Consider the following 21,287-nt stretch of genomic DNA (forward strand, 5'->3'; position numbering starts at 1 on the left):
CAGAAGCGTCTTGTCTTTTGTCGCAACCAGAGTTTGATATTCTACCAACATTAGCGAGATCGCATTCTCTTAATTTCATTTACGGCTATACCAGTCTGAAAATGCCTGATCTCGTCAGATCTCGGAAGCCATCCAGACTCGGGCCTGGTTAGTACTTGTATGGGAGACCAACTAGGAACCTCAGGTGCCGTAAGCTATTGTTTATTTCTTTTTTGCATTATGATGTCATAATCAGACCACTTTTTTCCCTATGGGAGACCAACTAGGAACCTCAGGTGTCGTAAGCTTTTGTTTATTTCTTTTTTTCATTATGATGTCATAATCAGACCACTTTTTTCCCTATCCAGAAGCGTCTTGTCTTTTGTCGCAACCAGAGTTTGATATTCTACCAACATTAGCGAGATCGCATTCTCTTAATTTCACTTACGGCCATACCAGTCTGAAAATGCCTGATCTCGTCAGATCTCGGAAGCCATCCAGACTCGGGCCTGGTTAGTATTTGTATGGGAGACCAACTAGGAACCTCAGGTGCCGTAAGCTTTTGTTTATTTCTTTTTTGCATTATGATGTCATAATCAGACCACTTTTTTCCCTATCCAGAAGCGTATTGTCTTTTGTCGCAACCAGAGTTTGATATTCTACCAACATTAGCGAGATCGCATTCTCTTAATTTCCCTTACGGCCATACCAGTCTGAAAATGCCTGATCTCGTCAGATCTCGGAAGCCATCCAGACTCAGGTCTGGTTAGAACTTGTATGGGAGACCAACTAGGAACCTCAGGTGCCGTAAGCTTTTGTTTATTTCTTTTTTGCATTATGATGTCATAATTAGACCACTTTTTTCCCTATCCAGAAGCGTCTTGTCTTTTGTCGCAACCAGAGTTTGATATTCTACAAACATTAGCGAGATCGCATTCTCTTAATTTCACTTATGGCCATACCAGTCTGAAAATGCCTGATCTTGTCAGATCTCGGAAGCCATCCAGACTCGGGCCTGGTTAGTACTTGTATGAGAGACCAACTAGGAACCTCAGGTGCCGTAAGCTTTTGTTTATTTCTTTTTTGCATTATGATGTCATAATCAGACCACTTTTTTCCCTATGGGAGACCCACTAGGAACCTCAGGTGCCGTAAGCTTTTGTTTATTTCTTTTTTTCATTATGATGTCATAATCAGACCACTTTTTTCCCTATCCAGAAGCGTCTTGTCTTTTGTCGCAACCAGAGTTTGATATTCTACCAACATTAGCGAGATCGCATTCTCTTAATTTCACTTGCGGCTATACCAGTCTGAAAATGCCTGATCTCGACAGATCTTGGAAGCCATCCAGACTCGGGCCTGGTTAGTATTTGTATGGGAGACCAACTAGGAACCTCAGGTGCCGTAAGCTTTTGTTTATTTCTTTTTTGCATTATGATGTCATAATCAGACCACTTTTTTCCCTATCCAGAAGCGTCTTGTCTTTTGTCGCAACCAGAGTTCGATATTCTACCAACATTAGCGAGATCGCATTCTCTTAATTTCCCTTACGGCCATACCAGTCTGAAAATGCCTGATCTCGTCAGATCTCGGAAGCCATCCAGACTCGGGTCTGGTTAGTACTTGTATGGGAGACCAACTAGGAACCTCAGGTGCCGTAAGCTTTTGTTTATTTCTTTTTTGCATTATGATGTCATAATCAGACCACTTTTTTCCCTATCCAGAAGCGTCTAGTCTTTTGTCGCAACCAGAGTTTGATATTCTTCCAACATTAGCGAGATCGCATTCTCTTAATTTCGCTTACGGCCATACCAGTCTGAAAATGCCTGATCTCGTCAGATCTCGGAAGCCATCCAGACTCGGGTCTGGTTAGTACTTGTATGGGAGACCAACTAGGAACCTCAGGTGCCGTAAGCTTTTGTTTATTTCTTTTTTGCATTATGATGTCATAATCAGACCACTTTTTTCCCTATCCAGAAGCATCTTGTCTTTTGTCGCAACCAGAGTTTGATATTCTACCAACATTAACGAGATCGCATTCTCTTAATTTCACTTACGGCCATACCAGTCTGAAAATGCCTGATCTCGTCAGATCTCGGAAGCAATTCTGACTTGGGCCTGGTTAGTACTTGTGTGGGAGACCAGCTAGGAACCTCAGGTGCCGTAAGCTTTTGTTTATTTCTTTTTTGCATTATGATGTCATAATCAGACCACTTTTTTCCCTATGGGAGACCAACTAGGAACCTCAGGTGCCGTAAGCTTTTGTTTATTTCTTTTTTGTATTATGATGTCATAATAACACCACTTTTTTCCCTATCCAGAAGCGTCTTGTCTTTTGTCGCAACCAGAGTTTGATATTCTACCAACATTAGCGAGATCGCATTCTATTAATTTCACTTACGGCCATACCAGTCTGAAAATGCCTGATCTCGTCAGATCTCGGAAGCCATCCAGACTCGGGCCTGGTTAGTATTTGTATGGGAGACCAACTAGGAACCTCAGGTGCCGTAAGCTTTTGTTTATTTCTTTTTTGCATTATGATGTCATAATCAGACCACTTTTTTCCCTATGGGAGACCAACTAGGAACCTCAGGTGCCGTAAGCTTTTGTTTATTTCTTTTTTGCATTATGATGTCATAATCAGACCACTTTTTTCCCTATACAGAAGCGTCTTGTCCATTGTCGCAACCAGAGTTTGATATTCTACCAACATTAGCGAGATCGCATTCTCTTAATTTCACTTACGGCCATACCAGTCTGAAAATGCCTGATCTTGTCAGATCTTGGAAGCCATCCAGACTCGGGCCTGGTTAGTACTTGTATGGGAGAGCAACTAGGAACCTTAGGTGCCGTAAGCTTTTGTTTATTTCTTTTTTGCATTATGATGTCATAATCAGACCACTTTTTTCCCTATCCAGAAGCGTCTTGTCTTTTGTCGCAACCAGAGTTTGATATTCTACCAACATTAGCGAGATCGCATTCTCTTAATTTCACTTACGGCCATACCAGTCTGAAAATGCCTGATCTCGTCAGATCTCGGAAGCCATCCAGACTCGGGCCTGGTTAGTACTTGTATGGGAGACCAACTAGGAACCTCAGGTGCCGTAAGCTTTTGTTTATTTCTTTTTTGCATTATGATGTCATAATCAGACCACTTTTTTCCCTATCCAGAAGCGTCTTGTCTTTTGTCGCAACCAGAGTTTGATATTCTACCAACATTAGCGAGATCGCATTCTCTTAATTTCACTTATGGCCATACCAGTCTGAAAATGCCTGATCTCGTCAGATCTCGGAAGCCATCCAGACTCGGGCCTGGTTAGTACTTGTATGGGAGACCAACTCGGAACCTCAGGTGCCGTAAGCTTTTGTTTATTTCTTTTTTGCATTATGATGTCATAATCAGACCACTTTTTTCCCTATGGGAGACCAACTAGGAACCTCAGGTGCCGTAAGCTTTTGATTATTTTTTTTTTGCATTATGATGTCATAATCAAACCACTTTTTTCCCTATCCAGAAGCGTCTTGTCTTTTGTCGCAACCAGAGTTTGATATTTTACCAACATTAGCGAGATCGCATTCTCGTAATTTCACTTACGGCCATACCAGTCTTAAAATGCCTGATCTCGTCAGATCTCGGAAGCCATCCAGACTTGTGCCTGGTTAGTACTTGTATGGGAGACCAACTAGGAACCTCAGGTGCCGTAAGCTTTTGTTTATTTCTTTTTTGCATTATGATGTCATAATCAGACCACTTTTTTCCCTATACAGAAGCGTCTTGTCCTTTGTCGCAACCAGAGTTTGATATTCTACCAACATTAGCGAGATCGCATTCTCATAATTTCACTTACGGCCATACCAGTCTGAAACTGCCTGATCTTGTCAGATCTCGGACGCCATCCAGACTCGGGCCTGGTTAGTACTTGTATGGGAGACCAACTAGGAACCTCAGGTGCGGTAAGCATTTGTTTATTTCTTTTTTGCATTATGATGTCATAATCAGACCACTTTTTTCCCTATCCAGAAGCGTCTTGTCTTTTGTCGCAACCAGAGTTTGATATTCTACCAACATTAGCGAGATCGCATTCTCTTAATTTCACTTACGACCATACCAGTCTGAAAATGCCTGATCTCGTCAGATCTTGGAAGCCATCCAGACTCGGGCCTGGTTAGTACTTGTATGGGAGACCAACTAGGAACCTCAGGTGCCGTAAGCTTTTGTTTATTTCTTTTTTGCATTATGATGTCATAATCAGACCACTTTTTTCCCTATGGGAGACCAACTAGGAACCTCAGGTGCCGTAAGCTTTTGTTTATTTCTTTTTTTCATTATGATGTCATAATCAGACCACTTTTTTCCCTATCCAGAAGCGTCTTGTCTTTTGTCGCAACCAGAGTTTGATATTCTACCAACATTAGCGAGATCGCATTCTCTTAATTTCCCTTACGGCCATACCAGTCTGAAAATGCTTGATCTCGTCAGATTTCGGAAGTCATCCAGACTCGGGTCTGGTTAGTACTTGTATGGGAGACCAACTAGGAACCTCAGGTGCCGTAAGCTTTTGTTTATTTCTTTTTTGCATTATGATGTCATAATCAGACCACTTTTTTCCCTATCCAGAAGCGTCTTGTCTTTTGTCGCAACCAGAGTTTGATATTCTACCAACATTAGCGAGATCGCATTTTCTTAATTTCCCTTACGGACATACCAGTCTGAAAATGCCTGATCTCGTCAGATCTCGGAAGCCATCCAGACTCGGGTCTGGTTAGTACTTGTATGGGAGACCAACTAGGAACCTCAGGTGCCGTAAGCTTTTGTTTATTTCTTGTTTGCATTATGATGTCATAATCAGACCACTTTTTTCCCTATCCAGAAGCGTCTTGTCTTTTGTCGCAACCAGAGTTTGATATTCTACCAACATTAGCGAGATCGCATTCTCTCAATTTCACTTACGGCCATACCAGTCTGAAAATGCCTGATCTCGTCAGATGTCGGAAGCCATCCAGACTCGGGCCTGGTTAGTACTTGTATGGGAGACCAACTAGGAACCTCAGGTGCCGTAAGCTTTTGTTTATTTCTTTTTTGCATTATGATGTCATAATCAGACCACTTTTTTCCCTATGGGAGACCAACTAGGAACCTCAGGTGCCGTAAGCTTTTGTTTATTTCTTTTTTTCATTATGATGTCATAATCAGACCACTTTTTTCCCTATCCAGAAGCGTCTTGTCTTTTGTCGCAACCAGAGTTTGATATTCTACCAACATTAGCGAGATCGCATTCTCTTAATTTCACTTACGGCTATACCAGTCTGAAAATGCCAGATCTCGGAAGCCATCCAGACTCGGGCCTGGTTAGTATTTGTATGGGAGACCAACTAGGAACCTCAGGTGCCGTAAGCTTTTGTTTATTTCTTTTTTCATTATGATGTCATAATCAGACCACTTTTTTCCCTATCCAGAAGCGTCTTGTCTTTTGTCGCAACCAGAGTTTGATATTCTACCAACATTAGCGAGATCGCATTCTCTTAATTTCCCTTACGGCCATACCAGTCTGAAAATGCCTGATCTCGTCAGATCTCGGAAGCCATCCAGACTCGGGTCTGGTTAGTACTTGTATGGGAGACCAACTAGGAACCTCAGGTGCCGTAAGCTGTTGTTTATTTCTTTTTTGCATTATGATGTCATAATCAGACCACTTTTTTCCCTATCCAGAAGCGTCTTGTCTTTTGTCGCAACTAGAGTTCGATATTCTACCAACATTAGCGAGATCGCATTCTCTTAATTTCCCTTACGGCCATACCAGTCTGAAAATGCCTGATCTCGTCAGATCTCGGAAGCCATCCAGACTCGGGTCTGGTTAGTACTTGTATGGGAGACCAACTAGGAACCTCAGGTGCCGTAAGCTTTTGTTTATTTCTTTTTTGCATTATGATGTCATAATCAGACCACTTTTTTCCCTATCCAGAAGCGTCTTGTCTTTTGTCGCAACCAGAGTTTGATATTCTACCAACATTAGCGAGATCGCATTCTCTCAATTTCACTTACGGCCATACCAGTCTGAAAATGCCTGATCTTGTCAGATGTCGGAAGCCATCCAGACTCGGGCCTGGTTAGTACTTGTATGGGAGACCAACTAGGAACCTCAGGTGCCGTAAGCTTTTGTTTATTTCTTTTTTGCATTATGATGTCATAATCAGACCACTTTTTTCCCTATGGGAGACCAACTAGGAACCTCAGGTGCCGTAAGCTTTTGTTTATTTCTTTTTTTCATTATGATGTCATAATCAGACCACTTTTTTCCCTATCCAGAAGCGTCTTGTCTTTTGTCGCAACCAGAGTTTGATATTCTACCAACATTAGCGAGATCGCATTCTCTTAATTTCATTTACGGCTATACCAGTCTGAAAATGCCTGATCTCGTCAGATCTCGGAAGCCATCCAGACTCTGGCCTGGTTAGTATTTGTATGGGAGACCAACTAGGAACCTCAGATGCCGTAAGCTTTTGTTTATTTCTTTTTTGCATTATGATGTCATAATCAGACCACTTTTTTCCCTATCCAGAAGCGTCTTGTCTTTTGTCGCAACCAGAGTTTTATATTCTACCAACATTAGCGAGATCGCATTCTCTTAATTTCCCTTACGGCCATACCAGTCTGAAAATGCCTGATCTCGTCAGATCTCGGAAGCCATCCAGACTCGGGTTTGGTTAGTACTTGTATGGGAGACCAACTAGGAACCTCATGTGCCGTAAACTTTTGTTTATTTCTTTTTTGCATTATGATGTCATAATCAGACTACTTTTTTCCCTATCCAGAAGCGTCTTGTCTTTTGTCGCAACCAGAGTTTGATATTCTACCAACATTAGCGAGATCACATTCTCTTAATTTCACTTACGGCCATACTAGTCTGAAAATGCCTGATCTCGTCAGATCTCGGAAGCCATCCAGACTCGGGCCTGGTTAGTACTTGTATGGGAGACCAACTAGGAACCTCAGGTGCCGTAAGCTTTTGTTTATTTCTTTTTTGCATTATGATGTCATAATCAGACCACAATTTTTTCCTATCCAGAAGCGTCTTGTCTTTTGTCGCAACCAGAGTTTGATATTCTACCAACATTAGCGAGATCGCATTCTCTTAATTTCACTTACGGCTATACCAGTCTGAAAATGCCTGATCTCGTCAGATCTCGGAAGCCATCCAGTCTCGGGTCTGGTTAGTACTTGTATGGGAGACCAACTAGGAACCTCAGGTGCCGTAAGCTTTTGTTTATTTCTTTTTTGCATTATGATGTCATAATCAGACCACTTTTTTCCCTATCCAGAAGCGTCTTGTCTTTTGTCGCAACCAGAGTTCGATATTCTACCAACATTAGCGAGATCGCATTCTCTTAATTTCCCTTACGGCCATACCAGTCTGAAAATGCCTGATCTCGTCAGATCTCGGAAGCCATCCAGACTCGGGTCTGGTTAGTACTTGTATGGGAGACCAACTAGGAACCTCAGGTGCCGTAAGCTTTTGTTTATTTATTTTTTGCATTATGATGTTATAATCAGACCACTTTTTTCCCTATCCAGAAGCGTCTTGTCTTTTGTCGCAACCAGAGTTTGATATTCTACCAACATTAGCGAGATCGCATTCTCTTAATTTCATTTACGCCCATTCCAGTCTGAAAATTCCTGATCTCGTCAGATCTCGGAAGCCATCCAGACTCAGGCCTGGTTAGTACTTGTATGGGAGACCAACTAGGAACCTCAGGTGCCGCAAGCTTTTGTTTATTTATTTTTTGCATTATGATGTCATAATCAGACCACTTTTTTCCCTATGGGTGACCAACTAGGAACCTCAGGTGCCGTAAGCTTTTGTTTATTTCTTTTTTGCCTTATGATGTCATAATCAGACCACTTTTTTCCCTATGGGAGACCAACTAGGAACCTCAGGTGCCGTAAGCTTTTGTTTATTTCTTTTTTGCATTATGATGTCATAATCAGACCACTTTTTTCCCTATCCAGAAGCGTCTTGTCTTTTGTCGCAACCAGAGTTTGATATTCTACCAACATTAGCGAGATCGCATTCTCTTAATTTCACTTACGGCCATACCAGTCTGAAAATGCCTGATCTCGTCAGATCTCGGAAGACATACAGACTCGGGCCTGGTTAGTACTTGTATGGGAGACCAACTAGGAACCTCAGGTGCCGTAAGCTTTTGTTTATTTCTTTTTTGCATTATGATATCATAATCAGACCACTTTTTTCCCTATCCAGAAGCGTCTTGTCTTTTGTCGCAACCAGAGTTTGATATTCTTCCAACATTAGTGAGATCGCATTCTCTTAATTTCACTTACGGCCATACCAGTCTGAAAATGCCTGATCTCATCAGATCTCGGAAGCCATCCAGACTCGGGCCTGGTTAGTACTTGTATGGGAGACCAACTAGGAACCTCAGGTGCCGTAAGCTTTTGTTTATTTCTTTTTTGCATTATGATGTCATAATCAGACCACTTTTTTCCCTATCCAGAAGCGTCTTGTCTTTTGTCGCAACCAGAGTTTGATATTCTACCAACATTAGTGAGATCGCATTCTCATAATTTCACTTACGGCCATACCAGTCTGAAAATGCCTGATCTCGTCAGATCTCGGAAGCCATCCAGACTCGGGCCTGGTTAGTACTTGTATGGGAGTCCAACTAGGAACCTCAGGTGCCGTACACTTTTGTTTATTTCTTTTTTGCATTATGATGTCATAATCAGACCACTTTTTTCCCTATCCAGAAGTGTCTTGTCTTTTGTCGCAACCAGAGTTTGATATTCTACCAACATTAGCGAGATCGCATTCTCTTAATTTTACTTACGGCCATACCAGTCTGAAAATGCCTGATCTCGTCAGATCTCGGAAGCCATCCAGACTCGGGACTGGTTAGTACTTGTATGGGAGACCAACTAGGAACCTCAGGTGCCGTAAGCTTTTGTTTATTTCTTTTTTGCATTATGATGTCATAATCAGACCACTTTTTTCCCTATGGGAGACCAACTAGGAACCTCAGGTGCCGTAAGCTTTTGTTTATTTCTTTTTTGCATTATGATGTCATAATCAGACCACTTTTTTCCCTATCCAGAAGCGTCTTGTCTTTTGTCGCAACCAGAGTTTGATATTCTACCAACATTAGCGAGATCGCATTCTCTTAATTTCATTTACGGCCATACCAGTCTGAAAATGCCTGATCTCGTCAGATCTCGGAAGCCATCCAGACTTGGGCCTGGTTTGTACTTGTATGGGAGACCAACTACGAACCTCAGGTGCCGTAAGCTTTTGTTTATTTCTTTTTTGCATTATGATGTCATAATCAGACCACTTTTTTCCCTATCCAGAAGCGTCTTGTTTTTTGTCGCAACCAGAGTTTGATATTCTACCAACATTAGCGAGATCGCATTCTCTTAATTTCATTTACGGCCATACCAGTCTGAAAATGCCTGATCTCGTCAGATCTCGGAAGCATTTGTTTATTTCTTTTTTGCATTATGATGTCATAATCAGACCACTTTTTTCCCTATGGGAGACCAACTAGGAAACTCAGGTGCCGTAAGCTTTACTCTGGTTGCGACAAAAGACAAGACGCTTCTGGATAGGGAAAAAAGTGGTCTGATTATGACATCATAATGCAAAAAAGAAATAAACAAAAGCTTACGGCACCTGAGGTTCCTAGTTGGTCTCCCATAGGGAAAAAAGTGGTCTGATTATGACATCATAATGCAAAAAAGAAATAAACAAAAGCTTACGGCACCTGAGGTTCCTAGTTGGTCTCCCATAGGGAAAAAAGTGGTCTGATTATGACATCATAATGCAAAAAAAAAATAAACAAAAGCTTACGGCACCTGAGGTTCCTAGTTGGTCTCCCATACAAGTACTAACCAGGCCCGAGTCTGGATGGCTTCCGAGATCTGACGAGATCAGGCCTTTTCAGACTGGTATGGCCGTAAGTGAAATTAAGAGAATGCGATCTCGCTAATGTTGGTAGAATATCAAACTCTGGTTGCGACAAAAGACAAGATGCTTCTGGATAGGGAAAAAAGTGGTCTGATTATGACATCATAATTCAAAAAAGAAATAAACAAAAGCTTACGGCACCTGAGGTTTCTAGTTGGTCTCCCATACAAGTACTAACCAGGCCCGAGTCTGGATGGCTTCCGAGATCTGGCATTTTCAGACTGGTATGGCCGTAAGTGAAATTAAGAGAATGCGATCTTGCTAATGTTGGTAGAATATCAAACTCTGGTTGCGACAAAAGACAAGACGCTTCTGGATAGGGAAAAAAGTGGTCTGATTATGACATCATAATGCAAAAAAGAAATAAGCAAAAGCTTACGGCACCTGAGGTTCCTAGTTGGTCTCCCATACAAGTACTAACCAGACCCGAGTCTGGATGGCTTCCGAGATCTGACGAGATCAGGCATTTTCAGACTGGTATGGCCGTAAGAGAAATTAAGAGAATGCGATCTCGCTAATGTTGGTAGAATATCAAACTCTGGTTGCGACAAAAGACAAGACGCTTCTGGATAGGGAAAAAAGTGGTCTGATTATGACATCATAATGCAAAAAAGAAATAAACAAAAGCTTACGGCACCTGAGGTTCCTAGTTGGTCTCCCATACAAGTACTAACCAGGCCCGAGTCTGGATGGCTTCCGAGATCTGATGAGATCAGGCATTTTCAGACTGGTATGGCCGTAAGGGAAATTAAGAGAATGCGATCTCGCTAATGTTGGTAGAATATCAAACTCTGGTTGCGACAAAAGACAAGACGCTTCTGGATAGGGAAAAAAGTGGTCTGATTATGACATCATAATGCAAAAAAGAAATAAACAAAAGCTTATGGCACCTGAGGTTCCTAGTTGGTCTTCCATAGGGAAAAAAGTGGTCTGATTATGACATCATAATGCAAAAAAGAAATAAACAAAAGCTTACGGCACCTGAGGTTAATAGTTGGTCTCCCATACAAGTACTAACCAGGCCCAAGTCTGGATGGCTTCCGAGATCTGACGAGATCAGGCATTTTCAGACTGGTATGGCCGTAAGTGAAATTAAGAGAATGCGATCTCGTTAATGTTGGTAGTATATCAAACTCTGGTTGCGACAAAAGACAATATGCTTCTGGATAGGGAAAAAAGTGGTCTGATTATGACATCATAATGCAAAAAAGAAATAAACAAAAGCTTACGGCACCTGAGGTTCCTAGTTGGTCTCCCATACAAGTACTAACCAGACCCGAGTCTGGATGGCTTCCGAGATCTGACGAGAACAGGCATTTTCAGACTGGTATGGCCGTAAGTGAAATTAAGAGAATGCGATCTCGCTAATGTTGGTAGAATATCAAACTCTGGTTGCGAAAAAAGACAAGACGCTTCTGGATAGGGAAAAAAGTGGTCTGATTATGACATCATAATGCAAAAAAGAAATAAACAAAAGCTTACGTCACCTGAGGTTCCTAGTTGGTCTCTCATAGGGAAAAAAGTGGTCTGATTATGACATCATAATGCAAAAAAGAAATAAACAATAGCTTACGGCACCTGAGGTTCCTAGTTGGTCTCCCATACAAGTACTAACCAGGCCCGAGTCTGGATGGCTTCCGAGATCTGACAAGATCAGGCATTTTCAGACTGGTATGGCCATAAATGAAATTAAGAGAATGCGATCTCGCTAATGTTGGTAGAATATCAAACTCTGGTTGCGACAAAAGACAAGATGCTTCTGGATAGGGAAAAAAGTGGTCTGATTATGACATCATAATGCAAAAAAGAAATAAACAAAAGCTTTCGGCACCTGAGGTTCCTAGTTGGTCTCCCATACAAGTACTAACCAGGCCCGAGTCTGGATGGCTTCTGAGATCTGACGAGATCAGGCATTTTCAGACAGGTATGGCCGTAAGTGAAATTAAGAGAATGCGATCTCGCTAATGTTGGTAGAATATCAAACTCTGGTTGCGACAAAAGACAAGATGCTTCTGGATAGGGAAAAAAGTGGTCTGATTATGACATCATAATGCAAAAAAGAAATAAACAAAAGCTTACGGCACCTGAGGTTCCTAGTTGGTCTCCCATACAAGTACTAACCACCCCCGAGTCTGGATGGCTTCCGAGATCTGACGAGATCAGGCATTTTCAGACTGGTATGGCCGTAAGTGAAATTAAGCGAATGCGATCTCGCTAATGTTTGTAGAATATCAAACTCTGGTTGCGACAAAAGACAAGACGCTTCTGGATAGGGAAAAAAGTGGTCTGATTATGACATCATAATGCAAAAAAGAAATAAACAAAAGCTTACGGCACCTAAGGTTCCTAGTTGGTCTCCCATAGGGAAAAAAGTGGTCTGATTATGACATCATAATGCAAAAAAGAAATAAACAAAAGCTTACGGCACCTGAGGTTCCTAGTTGGTCTCCCATACAAGTACTAACCAGGCCCAAGTCTGGATGGCTTCCGAGATCTGACGAGATCAGGCATTTTCAGACTGGTATGGCCGTAAGTGAAATTAAGAGAATGCGATCTCGTTAATGTTGGTAGAATATCAAACTCTGGTTGCGACAAAAGACAAGATGCTTCTGGATAGGGAAAAAAGTGGTCTGATTATGACATCATAATGCAAAAAAGAAATAAACAAAAGCTTACGGCACCTGAGGTTCCTAGTTGGTCTCCCATGCAAGTACTAACCAGGCCCGAGTCTGGATGGCTTCCGAGATCTGACGAGATCAGGCATTTTCAGACTGGTATGGCCGCAATCAAAATTAAGAGAATGCGATCTCGCTAATGTTGGTAGAATATCAAACTCTGGTTGCGACAAAAGACAAGACGCTTCTGGATAGGGAAAAAAGTGGTCTGATTATGACATCAACATGCAAAAAAGAAATAAACAAAAGCTTACGGCACCTGAGGTTCCTAGTTGGTCTCCCATACAAGTACTAACCAGACCCGAGTCTGGATGGCTTCCGAGATCTGACGAGATCAGGCATTTTCAGACTGGTATGGCCGTAAATGAAATTAAGAGAATGCGATCTCGCTAATGTTGGTAGAATATCAAACTCTGGTTGCGACAAAAGACAAGACGCTTCTGGATAGGGAAAAAAGTGGTCTGATTATGACATCATAATGCAAAAAAGAAATAAACAAAAGCTTACGGCACCTGAGGTTCCTAGTTGGTCTCCCATACAAGTACTAACCAGGCCCGAGTCTGGATGGCTTCCGAGATCTGACGAGATCAGGAATTTTCAGACTGGTATGGCCATAAGTGAAATTAAGAGAATGCGATCTCGCTAATGTTGGTAGAATATCAAACTCTGGTTGCGACAAAAGACAAGACGCTTCTGGATAGGGAAAAAAGTGGTCTGATTATGACATCATAATGCAAAAAATAAATAAACAAAAGCTTACGGCACCTGAGGTTCCTAGTTGGTCTCCCATACAAGTACTAACCAGGCCCGAGTCTGGATGGCTTCCGAGATCTGACGAGATCAGGCATTTTCAGACTGGTATGGCCGTAATCAAAATTAAGAGAATGCGATCTCGCTAATGTTGGTAGAATATCAAACTCTGCTTGCGACAAAAGACAAGACGCTTCTGGATAGGGAAAAAAGTGGTCTGATTATGACATCAACATGCAAAAAAGAAATAAACAAAAGCTTACGGCACCTGAGGTTCCTAGTTGGTCTCCCATAGGGAAAAAAGTGGTCTGATTATGACATCATAATGCAAAAAAGAAATAAACAAAAGCTTACGGCACCTGAGGTTCCTAGTTGGTCTCCCATACAAGTACTAACCAGGCCCAAGTCTGGATGGCTTCCGAGATCTGACGAGATAAGGCATTTTCAGACTGGTATGGCCATAAGTGAAATTAAGAGAATGCGATCTCGTTAATGTTGGTAGAATATCAAACTCTGGTTGCGACAAAAGACAAGATGCTTCTGGATAGGGAAAAAAGTGGTCTGATTATGACATCAACATGCAAAAAAGAAATAAACAAAAGCTTACGGCACCTGAGGTTCCTAGTTGGTCTCCCATACAAGTACTAACCAGACCCGAGTCTGGATGGCTTCCGAGATCTGACGAGATCAGGCATTTTCAGACTGGTATGGCCGTAAATAAAATTAAGAGAATGCGATCTCGCTAATGTTGGTAGAATATCAAACTCTGGTTGCGACAAAAGACAAGACGCTTCTGGATAGGGAAAAAAGTGGTCTGATTATGACATCATAATGCAAAAAAGAAATAAACAAAAGCTTACGGCACCTGAGGTTCCTAGTTGGTCTCCCATACAAGTATTAACCAGGCCCGAGTCTGGATGGCTTCCGAGATCTGACGAGATCAGGCATTTTCAGACTGGTATGGCCGTAAGTGAAGTTAAGAGAATGCGATCTCGCTAATGTTGGTAGAATATCAAACTCTGGTTGCGACAAAAGACAAGACGCTTCTGGATAGGGAAAAAAGTGGTCTGATTATGACATCATAATGCAAAAAAGAAATAAACAAAAGCTTTCGGCACCTGAGGTTCCTAGTTGGTCTCGCATACAAGTACTAACCAGGCCCGAGTCTGGATTGCTTCCGAGATCTGACGAGATCAGGCATTTTCAGACAGGTATGGCCGTAAGTGAAATTAAGAGAATGCGATCTCGCTAATGTTGGTAGAATATCAAACTCTGGTTGCGACAAAAGACAAGATGCTTCTGGATAGGGAAAAAAGTGGTCTGATTATGACATCATAATGCAAAAAAGAAATAAACAAAAGATTACGGCACCTGAGGTCCCTAGTTGGTCTCCCATACAAGTACTAACCAGGCCTGAGTCTGGATGGCTTCCGAGATCTGACGAGATCAGGCATTTTCAGACTGGTATGGCCGCAATCAAAATTAAGAGAATGCGATCTCGCTAATGTTGGTAGAATATCAAACTCTGGTTGCGACAAAAGACAAGACGCTTCTGCATAGGGAAAAAAGTGGTCTGATTATGACATCAACATGCAAAAAAGAAATAAACAAAAGCTTACGGCACCTGAGGTTCCTAGTTGGTCTCCCATACAAGTACTAACCAGACCCGAGTCTGGATGGCTTCCGAGATCTGACGAGATCAGGCATTTTCAGACTGGTATGGCCGTAAATGAAATTAAGAGAATGCGATCTCGCTAATGTTGGTAGAATATCAAACTCTGGTTGCGACAAAAGACAAGACGCTTCTGGATAGGGAAAAAAGTGGTCTGATTATGACATCATAATGCAAAAAATAAATAAACAAAAGCTTACGGCACCTGAGGTTCCTAGTTGGTCTCCCATACAAGTACTAACAAGGCCCGAGTCTGGATGGCTTCCGAGATCTGGCATTTTCAGACTGGTATGGCCGTAAGTGAAATTAAGAGAATGCGATCTCGCTAATGTTGGTAGAATATCAAACTCTGGTTGCGACAAAAGACAAGACGCTTCTGGACAGGGAAAAAAGTGGTCTGATTATGACATCATAATGCAAAAAAGAAATAAACAAAAGCTTACGGCACCTGAGGTTCCTAGTTGGTCTCCCATAGGGAAAAAAGTGGTCTGATTATGACATCATAATGCAAAAAAGAAATAAACAAAAGCTTACGGCACCTGAGGTTCCTAGTTGGTCTCCCATACAAGTACTAACCAGGCCCAAGTCTGGATGGCTTCCGAGATCTGACGAGATCAGGCATTTTCAGAATGGTATCGCCGTAAGTGAAATTAAGAGAATGCGATCTCGTTAATGTTGGTAGAATATCAAACTCTGGTTGCGACAAAAGACAAGATGCTTCTGGATAGGGAAAAAAGTGGTCTGATTATGACATCATAATGCAAAAAAGAAATAAACAAAAGCTTACGGCACCTGAGGTTCCTAGTTGGTCTTCCATACAAGTACTAACCAGACCCGAGTCTGGATGGTTTCCGAGATCTGACGAGATCAGGCATTTTCAGACTGGTATGGCCGTAATTGAAATTAAGAGAATGCGATCTCGCTAATGCTGGTAGATTATCAAACTCTGGTTGCGACAAAAGACAAGACGCTTCTGGATAGGGAAAAAAGTGGTCTGATTATGACATCATAATGCAAAAAAGAAATAAACAAAAGCTTACGGCACCTGAGGTTCCTAGTTGGTCTCCCATACAAGTACTAACCAGGGCCGAGTCTGGATGGCTTCCGAGATCTGATGAGATCAGGTATTTTCAGACTGGTATGGCCGTAAGTGAAATTAAGAGAATGCGATCTCGCTAATGTTGGTAGAATATCAAACTCTGGTTGCGACAAAAGACAAGACGCTTCTGGATAGGGAAAAAAAGTGGTCTGATTATGACATCATAATGCAAAAAAGAAATAAACAAAAGCTTACGGCACCTGAGGTTCCTAGTTGGTCTCCCATAGGGAAAAAAGTGGTCTGATTATGACATCATAATGCAAACAAGAAATAAACAAAAGCTTACGGCACCTGAGGTTCCTAGTTGGTCTCCCATACAAGTACTAACCAGGCCCGAGTCTGTATGGCTTCCAAGATCTGACGAGATCAGGCATTTTCAGACTGGTATGGCCGTAAGTGAAATTAAGAGAATGCGATCTCGCTAATGTTGGTAGAATATCAAACTCTGGTTGCGACAAAAGACAAGACGCTTCTGGATAGGGAAAAAAGTGGTCTGATTATGACATCATAATGCAAAAAAGAAATAAACAAAAGCTTACGGCACCTGAGGTTCCTAGTTGGTCTCCCATACAAGTACTAACCAGGCACGAGTCTGGATGGCTTCCGAGATCTATGAGATCAGGCATTTTCAGACTGGTATGGCCGTAAGTGAAATTAAGAGAATGCGATCTCGCTAATGTTGGTAGAATATCAAACTCTGGTTGCGACAAAAGACAAGACGCTTCTGGATAGGGAAAAAAGTGGTCTGATTATGACATCATAATGCAAAAAAGCAATAAACAAAAGCTTAAAACACCTGAGGTTCCTAGTTGGTCTCCCATACAAGTACTAACCAGGCCCGAGTCTGGATGGCTTCCGAGATGTGACGAGTTCAGGCATTTTCAGACTGGTATGGCTGTAAGTGAAATTAAGAGAATGCGATCTCGCTAATGTTGGTAGAATATCAAACTCTGGTTGCGACAAAAGACAAGACGCTTCTGGATAGGGAAAAAAGTGGTCTGATTATGACATCATAATGCAAAAAAGAAATAAACAAAAGCTTACGGCACCTGAGGTTCCTAGTTGGTCTCCCATAGGGAAAAAAGTGGTCTGGTTATGACATCATAATGCAAAAAAGAAATAAACAAAAGCTTACGGCACCTGAGGTTCCTAGTTGGTCTCCCATACAAGTACTAACCAGGCCCGAGTCTGGATGGCTTCCGAGATCTGACGAGATCAGGCATTTTCAGACTGGTATGGCCGTAAGTGAAATTAAGAGAATGCGATCTCGCTAATGTTGGTAGAATATCAAACTCTGGTTGCGACAAAAGACAAGACGCTTCTGGATAGGGAAAAAAGTGGTCTGATTATGACATCATAATGCAAAAAAGAAATAAACAAAAGCTTTTGGCACCTGCGGTTCCTAGTTGGTCTCCCATAGGGAAAAAAGAAGTCTGATTATGACATCATAATGCAAAAAAGAAATAAACAAAAGCTTACGGCACCTGAGGTTCCTAGTTGGTCTCCCATACAAGTACTAACCAGGCCCAAGTCTGGATGGCTTCCGAGATCTGACGAGATCCGGCATTTTCAGACTGGTATGGCCGTAAGTGAAATTAAGCGAATGCGATCTCGCTAATGTTGGTAGAATATCAAACTCTGGTTGCGACAAAAGACAAGACGCTTCTGGATTGGGAAAAAAGTGGTCTGATTATGACATCATAATGCAAAAAAGAAATAAACAAAAGCTTACGGCAGCTGAGGTTCCTAGTTGGTCTCCCATACAAGTACTAACCAGGACCGAGTCTGGATGGCTTCCGAGATCTGACGAGATCAGGCATTTTCAGACTGGTATGGCTGTAAGTGAAATTAAGAGAATGCGATCTCGCTAATGTTGGTAGAATATCAAACTCTGGTTGCGACAAAAGACAAGACGCTTCTGGACAGGGAAAAAAGTGGTCTGATTATGACATCATAATGCAAAAAAGAAATAAACAAAAGCTTACGGCACCTGAGGTTCCTAGTTGGTCTCCCATAGGGAAAAAAGTGGTCTGATTATGACATCATAATGCAAAAAAGAAATAAACAAAAGCTTACGGCACCTGAGGTTCCTAGTTGGTCTCCCATACAAGTACTAACCAGGCCCAAGTCTGGATGGCTTCCGAGATCTGACGAGATCAGGCATTTTCAGAATGGTATCGCCGTAAGTAAAATTAAGAGAATGCGATCTCGTTAATGTTGGTAGAATATCAAACTCTGGTTGCGACAAAAGACAAGATGCTTCTGGATAGGGAAAAAAGTGGTCTGATTATGACATCATAATGCAAAAAAGAAATAAACAAAAGCTTACGGCACCTGAGGTTCCTAGTTGGTCTTCCATACAAGTACTAACCAGACCCGAGTCTGGATGGTTTCCGAGATCTGACGAGATCAGGCATTTTCAGACTGGTATGGCCGTAAGTGAAATTAAGAGAATGCGATCTCGCTAATGTTGGTAGATTATCAAACTCTGGTTGCGACAAAAGACAAGACGCTTCTGGATAGGGAAAAAAGTGGTCTGATTATGACATCATAATGCAAAAAAGAAATAAACAAAAGCTTACGGCACCTGAGGTTCCTAGTTGGTCTCCCATACAAGTACTAACCAGGGCCGAGTCTGGATGGCTTCCGAGATCTGATGAGATCAGGTATTTTCAGACTGGTATGGCCGTAAGTGAAATTAAGAGAATGCGATCTCGCTAATGTTGGTAGAATATCAAACTCTGGTTGCGACAAAAGACAAGACGCTTCTGGATAGGGAAAAAAAGTGGTCTGATTATGACATCATAATGCAAAAAAGAAATAAACAAAAGCTTACGGCACCTGAGGTTCCTAGTTGGTCTCCCATAGGGAAAAAAGTGGTCTGATTATGACATCATAATGCAAACAAGAAATAAACAAAAGCTTACGGCACCTGAGGTTCCTAGTTGGTCTCCCATACAAGTACTAACCAGGCCCGAGTCTGTATGGCTTCCAAGATCTGACGAGATCAGGCATTTTCAGACTGGTATGGCCGTAAGTGAAATTAAGAGAATGCGATCTCGCTAATGTTGGTAGAATATCAAACTCTGGTTGCGACAAAAGACAAGACGCTTCTGGATAGGGAAAAAAGTGGTCTGATTATTACATCATAATGCAAAAAAGAAATAAACAAAAGCTTACGGCACCTGAGGTTCCTAGTTGGTCTCCCATACAAGTACTAACCAGGCACGAGTCTGGATGGCTTCCGAGATCTATGAGATCAGGCATTTTCAGACTGGTATGGCCGTAAGTGAAATTAAGAGAATGCGATCTCGCTAATGTTGGTAGAATATCAAACTCTGGTTGCGACAAAAGACAAGACGCTTCTGGATAGGGAAAAAAGTGGTCTGATTATGACATCATAATGCAAAAAAGCAATAAACAAAAGCTTAAAACACCTGAGGTTCCTAGTTGGTCTCCCATACAAGTACTAACCAGGCCCGAGTCTGGATGGCTTCCGAGATGTGACGAGTTCGGGCATTTTCAGACTGGTATGGCTGTAAGTGAAATTAAGAGAATGCGATCTCGCTAATGTTGGTAGAATATCAAACTCTGGTTGCGACAAAAGACAAGACGCTTCTGGATAGGGAAAAAAGTGGTCTGATTATGACATCATAATGCAAAAAAGAAATAAACAAAAGCTTACGGCACCTGAGGTTCCTAGTTGGTCTCCCATAGGGAAAAAAGTGGTCTGGTTATGACATCATAATGCAAAAATGAAATAAACAAAAGCTTACGGCACCTGAGGTTCCTAGTTGGTCTCCCATACAAGTACTAACCAGGCCCGAGTCTGGATGGCTTCCGAGATCTGACGAGATCAGGCATTTTCAGACTGGTATGGCCATAAGTGAAATTAAGAGAATGCGATCTCGCTAATGTTGGTAGAATATCAAACTCTGGTTGCGACAAAAGACAAGACGCTTCTGGATAGGGAAAAAAGTGGTCTGATTATGACATCATAATGCAAAAAAGAAATAAACAAAAGCTTTTGGCACCTGCGGTTCCTAGTTGGTCTCCCATAGGGAAAAAAGAAGTCTGATTATGACATCATAATGCAAAAAAGAAATAAACAAAAGCTTACGGCACCTGAGGTTCCTAGTTGGTCTCCCATACAAGTACTAACCAGGCCCGAGTCTGGATGGCTTCCGAGATCTGACGAGATCCGGCATTTTCAGACTGGTATGGCCGTAAGTGAAATTAAGCAAATGCGATCTCGCTAATGTTGGTAGAATATCAAACTCTGGTTGCGACAAAAGACAAGACGCTTCTGGATTGGGAAAAAAGTGGTCTGATTATGACATCATAATGCAAAAAAGAAATAAACAAAAGCTTACGGCACCTGAGGTTCCTAGTTGGTCTCCCATAGGGAAAAAAGTGGTCTGATTATGACATCATAATGCAAAAAAGAAATAAACAAAAGCTTACGGCACCTAAGGTTCTTAGTTGGTCTCCCATACAAGTACTAACCAGGCCCGAGTCTGGATGACTTCCGAGATCTGACGAGATCAGGCATTTTCAGACTGGTATGGCCGTAAGTGAAATTAAGAGAATGCGATCTCGCTAATGTTGGTAGAATATCAAACTCTGGTTGCGACAAAAGACAAGATGCTTCTGGATAAGGAAAAAAGTGGTCTGATTATGACATCATAATGCAAAAAAGAAATAAACAAAAGGTTACGGCACCTGAGGTTCCTAGTTGGTCTCCCATACAAGTACTAACCAGGCCCGAGTCTGGATGGCTTCCGAGATCTGACGAGATCAGGCATTTTCAGACTGGTATGGCAGTAAGGGAAATTAAGAGAATGCGATCTCGCTAATGTTGGTAGAATATCAAACTCTGGTTGCGACAAAAGACAAGACGCTTCTGGATAGGGAAAAAAGTGGTCTGATTATGACATCATAAGGCAAAAAAGAAATAAACAAAAGCTTACGGCACCTGAGGTTCCTAGTTGGTCTCCCATACAAGTACTAACCAGGCCCGAGTCTGGATGGCTTCCGAGATCTGATGAGATCAGGCATTTTCAGACTGGTATGGCCGTAAGTGAAATTAAGAGAATGCGATCTCGCTAATGTTGGTAGAATATCAAACTCTG

General features: G+C 41.8%; 68 pseudogenes; 31 read left to right on the plus strand and 37 right to left on the minus strand.

Annotated features, from left to right (window-relative positions):
• Positions 1–77: 77 nt before the first annotated feature.
• On the plus strand, positions 78–196 carry LOC134595828 (5S ribosomal RNA; annotated as a pseudogene).
• A 225-nt stretch (positions 197–421) lies between these two features.
• Positions 422–540, plus strand: LOC134595803 (5S ribosomal RNA; annotated as a pseudogene).
• Positions 541–674: 134 nt separating this feature from the next.
• Positions 675–793, plus strand: LOC134589245 (5S ribosomal RNA; annotated as a pseudogene).
• Positions 794–927: 134 nt separating this feature from the next.
• On the plus strand, positions 928–1,046 carry LOC134588508 (5S ribosomal RNA; annotated as a pseudogene).
• A 225-nt stretch (positions 1,047–1,271) lies between these two features.
• Positions 1,272–1,390, plus strand: LOC134589052 (5S ribosomal RNA; annotated as a pseudogene).
• Positions 1,391–1,524: 134 nt separating this feature from the next.
• On the plus strand, positions 1,525–1,643 carry LOC134596634 (5S ribosomal RNA; annotated as a pseudogene).
• A 134-nt stretch (positions 1,644–1,777) lies between these two features.
• LOC134594296 (5S ribosomal RNA) lies at positions 1,778–1,896 on the plus strand (annotated as a pseudogene).
• A 134-nt stretch (positions 1,897–2,030) lies between these two features.
• Positions 2,031–2,149, plus strand: LOC134595517 (5S ribosomal RNA; annotated as a pseudogene).
• A 225-nt stretch (positions 2,150–2,374) lies between these two features.
• On the plus strand, positions 2,375–2,493 carry LOC134595804 (5S ribosomal RNA; annotated as a pseudogene).
• Positions 2,494–2,718: 225 nt separating this feature from the next.
• On the plus strand, positions 2,719–2,837 carry LOC134589334 (5S ribosomal RNA; annotated as a pseudogene).
• A 134-nt stretch (positions 2,838–2,971) lies between these two features.
• On the plus strand, positions 2,972–3,090 carry LOC134592161 (5S ribosomal RNA; annotated as a pseudogene).
• Positions 3,091–3,224: 134 nt separating this feature from the next.
• Positions 3,225–3,343, plus strand: LOC134595273 (5S ribosomal RNA; annotated as a pseudogene).
• A 225-nt stretch (positions 3,344–3,568) lies between these two features.
• Positions 3,569–3,687, plus strand: LOC134597842 (5S ribosomal RNA; annotated as a pseudogene).
• Positions 3,688–3,821: 134 nt separating this feature from the next.
• On the plus strand, positions 3,822–3,940 carry LOC134589094 (5S ribosomal RNA; annotated as a pseudogene).
• Positions 3,941–4,074: 134 nt separating this feature from the next.
• LOC134597974 (5S ribosomal RNA) lies at positions 4,075–4,193 on the plus strand (annotated as a pseudogene).
• Positions 4,194–4,418: 225 nt separating this feature from the next.
• On the plus strand, positions 4,419–4,537 carry LOC134587953 (5S ribosomal RNA; annotated as a pseudogene).
• A 134-nt stretch (positions 4,538–4,671) lies between these two features.
• Positions 4,672–4,790, plus strand: LOC134588027 (5S ribosomal RNA; annotated as a pseudogene).
• A 134-nt stretch (positions 4,791–4,924) lies between these two features.
• Positions 4,925–5,043, plus strand: LOC134597201 (5S ribosomal RNA; annotated as a pseudogene).
• A 467-nt stretch (positions 5,044–5,510) lies between these two features.
• On the plus strand, positions 5,511–5,629 carry LOC134596635 (5S ribosomal RNA; annotated as a pseudogene).
• Positions 5,630–5,763: 134 nt separating this feature from the next.
• On the plus strand, positions 5,764–5,882 carry LOC134596636 (5S ribosomal RNA; annotated as a pseudogene).
• Positions 5,883–6,016: 134 nt separating this feature from the next.
• LOC134588173 (5S ribosomal RNA) lies at positions 6,017–6,135 on the plus strand (annotated as a pseudogene).
• Positions 6,136–6,360: 225 nt separating this feature from the next.
• Positions 6,361–6,479, plus strand: LOC134589434 (5S ribosomal RNA; annotated as a pseudogene).
• Positions 6,480–6,613: 134 nt separating this feature from the next.
• On the plus strand, positions 6,614–6,732 carry LOC134588693 (5S ribosomal RNA; annotated as a pseudogene).
• Positions 6,733–6,866: 134 nt separating this feature from the next.
• LOC134595436 (5S ribosomal RNA) lies at positions 6,867–6,985 on the plus strand (annotated as a pseudogene).
• Positions 6,986–7,120: 135 nt separating this feature from the next.
• Positions 7,121–7,239, plus strand: LOC134598023 (5S ribosomal RNA; annotated as a pseudogene).
• A 134-nt stretch (positions 7,240–7,373) lies between these two features.
• Positions 7,374–7,492, plus strand: LOC134596638 (5S ribosomal RNA; annotated as a pseudogene).
• A 569-nt stretch (positions 7,493–8,061) lies between these two features.
• On the plus strand, positions 8,062–8,180 carry LOC134588628 (5S ribosomal RNA; annotated as a pseudogene).
• Positions 8,181–8,314: 134 nt separating this feature from the next.
• Positions 8,315–8,433, plus strand: LOC134596127 (5S ribosomal RNA; annotated as a pseudogene).
• Positions 8,434–8,567: 134 nt separating this feature from the next.
• On the plus strand, positions 8,568–8,686 carry LOC134588060 (5S ribosomal RNA; annotated as a pseudogene).
• Positions 8,687–8,820: 134 nt separating this feature from the next.
• On the plus strand, positions 8,821–8,939 carry LOC134597555 (5S ribosomal RNA; annotated as a pseudogene).
• Positions 8,940–9,164: 225 nt separating this feature from the next.
• Positions 9,165–9,283, plus strand: LOC134597172 (5S ribosomal RNA; annotated as a pseudogene).
• Positions 9,284–9,835: 552 nt separating this feature from the next.
• LOC134595794 (5S ribosomal RNA) lies at positions 9,836–9,954 on the minus strand (annotated as a pseudogene).
• A 377-nt stretch (positions 9,955–10,331) lies between these two features.
• LOC134595729 (5S ribosomal RNA) lies at positions 10,332–10,450 on the minus strand (annotated as a pseudogene).
• Positions 10,451–10,584: 134 nt separating this feature from the next.
• Positions 10,585–10,703, minus strand: LOC134589527 (5S ribosomal RNA; annotated as a pseudogene).
• Positions 10,704–10,928: 225 nt separating this feature from the next.
• LOC134597931 (5S ribosomal RNA) lies at positions 10,929–11,047 on the minus strand (annotated as a pseudogene).
• A 134-nt stretch (positions 11,048–11,181) lies between these two features.
• On the minus strand, positions 11,182–11,300 carry LOC134587711 (5S ribosomal RNA; annotated as a pseudogene).
• Positions 11,301–11,525: 225 nt separating this feature from the next.
• LOC134598030 (5S ribosomal RNA) lies at positions 11,526–11,644 on the minus strand (annotated as a pseudogene).
• A 134-nt stretch (positions 11,645–11,778) lies between these two features.
• On the minus strand, positions 11,779–11,897 carry LOC134596099 (5S ribosomal RNA; annotated as a pseudogene).
• A 134-nt stretch (positions 11,898–12,031) lies between these two features.
• On the minus strand, positions 12,032–12,150 carry LOC134588770 (5S ribosomal RNA; annotated as a pseudogene).
• A 225-nt stretch (positions 12,151–12,375) lies between these two features.
• LOC134597802 (5S ribosomal RNA) lies at positions 12,376–12,494 on the minus strand (annotated as a pseudogene).
• A 134-nt stretch (positions 12,495–12,628) lies between these two features.
• On the minus strand, positions 12,629–12,747 carry LOC134595172 (5S ribosomal RNA; annotated as a pseudogene).
• A 134-nt stretch (positions 12,748–12,881) lies between these two features.
• On the minus strand, positions 12,882–13,000 carry LOC134596914 (5S ribosomal RNA; annotated as a pseudogene).
• Positions 13,001–13,134: 134 nt separating this feature from the next.
• LOC134594954 (5S ribosomal RNA) lies at positions 13,135–13,253 on the minus strand (annotated as a pseudogene).
• Positions 13,254–13,387: 134 nt separating this feature from the next.
• On the minus strand, positions 13,388–13,506 carry LOC134594240 (5S ribosomal RNA; annotated as a pseudogene).
• Positions 13,507–13,731: 225 nt separating this feature from the next.
• On the minus strand, positions 13,732–13,850 carry LOC134598048 (5S ribosomal RNA; annotated as a pseudogene).
• A 134-nt stretch (positions 13,851–13,984) lies between these two features.
• On the minus strand, positions 13,985–14,103 carry LOC134596915 (5S ribosomal RNA; annotated as a pseudogene).
• A 134-nt stretch (positions 14,104–14,237) lies between these two features.
• Positions 14,238–14,356, minus strand: LOC134596380 (5S ribosomal RNA; annotated as a pseudogene).
• Positions 14,357–14,490: 134 nt separating this feature from the next.
• LOC134588782 (5S ribosomal RNA) lies at positions 14,491–14,609 on the minus strand (annotated as a pseudogene).
• A 134-nt stretch (positions 14,610–14,743) lies between these two features.
• LOC134587890 (5S ribosomal RNA) lies at positions 14,744–14,862 on the minus strand (annotated as a pseudogene).
• A 134-nt stretch (positions 14,863–14,996) lies between these two features.
• LOC134596916 (5S ribosomal RNA) lies at positions 14,997–15,115 on the minus strand (annotated as a pseudogene).
• A 468-nt stretch (positions 15,116–15,583) lies between these two features.
• Positions 15,584–15,702, minus strand: LOC134597832 (5S ribosomal RNA; annotated as a pseudogene).
• A 134-nt stretch (positions 15,703–15,836) lies between these two features.
• Positions 15,837–15,955, minus strand: LOC134588045 (5S ribosomal RNA; annotated as a pseudogene).
• A 134-nt stretch (positions 15,956–16,089) lies between these two features.
• LOC134594942 (5S ribosomal RNA) lies at positions 16,090–16,208 on the minus strand (annotated as a pseudogene).
• A 226-nt stretch (positions 16,209–16,434) lies between these two features.
• On the minus strand, positions 16,435–16,553 carry LOC134594999 (5S ribosomal RNA; annotated as a pseudogene).
• Positions 16,554–16,687: 134 nt separating this feature from the next.
• Positions 16,688–16,805, minus strand: LOC134588674 (5S ribosomal RNA; annotated as a pseudogene).
• A 478-nt stretch (positions 16,806–17,283) lies between these two features.
• Positions 17,284–17,402, minus strand: LOC134592173 (5S ribosomal RNA; annotated as a pseudogene).
• Positions 17,403–17,627: 225 nt separating this feature from the next.
• On the minus strand, positions 17,628–17,746 carry LOC134594770 (5S ribosomal RNA; annotated as a pseudogene).
• Positions 17,747–17,880: 134 nt separating this feature from the next.
• On the minus strand, positions 17,881–17,999 carry LOC134589118 (5S ribosomal RNA; annotated as a pseudogene).
• A 225-nt stretch (positions 18,000–18,224) lies between these two features.
• Positions 18,225–18,343, minus strand: LOC134597833 (5S ribosomal RNA; annotated as a pseudogene).
• A 134-nt stretch (positions 18,344–18,477) lies between these two features.
• LOC134597497 (5S ribosomal RNA) lies at positions 18,478–18,596 on the minus strand (annotated as a pseudogene).
• A 134-nt stretch (positions 18,597–18,730) lies between these two features.
• LOC134594943 (5S ribosomal RNA) lies at positions 18,731–18,849 on the minus strand (annotated as a pseudogene).
• Positions 18,850–19,075: 226 nt separating this feature from the next.
• On the minus strand, positions 19,076–19,194 carry LOC134595000 (5S ribosomal RNA; annotated as a pseudogene).
• Positions 19,195–19,328: 134 nt separating this feature from the next.
• Positions 19,329–19,446, minus strand: LOC134588675 (5S ribosomal RNA; annotated as a pseudogene).
• Positions 19,447–19,924: 478 nt separating this feature from the next.
• LOC134594873 (5S ribosomal RNA) lies at positions 19,925–20,043 on the minus strand (annotated as a pseudogene).
• Positions 20,044–20,268: 225 nt separating this feature from the next.
• Positions 20,269–20,387, minus strand: LOC134595388 (5S ribosomal RNA; annotated as a pseudogene).
• A 225-nt stretch (positions 20,388–20,612) lies between these two features.
• Positions 20,613–20,731, minus strand: LOC134595285 (5S ribosomal RNA; annotated as a pseudogene).
• Positions 20,732–20,865: 134 nt separating this feature from the next.
• LOC134588538 (5S ribosomal RNA) lies at positions 20,866–20,984 on the minus strand (annotated as a pseudogene).
• Positions 20,985–21,118: 134 nt separating this feature from the next.
• LOC134596139 (5S ribosomal RNA) lies at positions 21,119–21,237 on the minus strand (annotated as a pseudogene).
• Between the last annotated feature and the right edge of the window lie 50 nt (positions 21,238–21,287).

This window comes from Pelobates fuscus, chromosome 2 (genome assembly GCF_036172605.1).
Source record: "Pelobates fuscus isolate aPelFus1 chromosome 2, aPelFus1.pri, whole genome shotgun sequence".
NCBI classification, from domain to species: domain Eukaryota; kingdom Metazoa; phylum Chordata; class Amphibia; order Anura; family Pelobatidae; genus Pelobates; species Pelobates fuscus.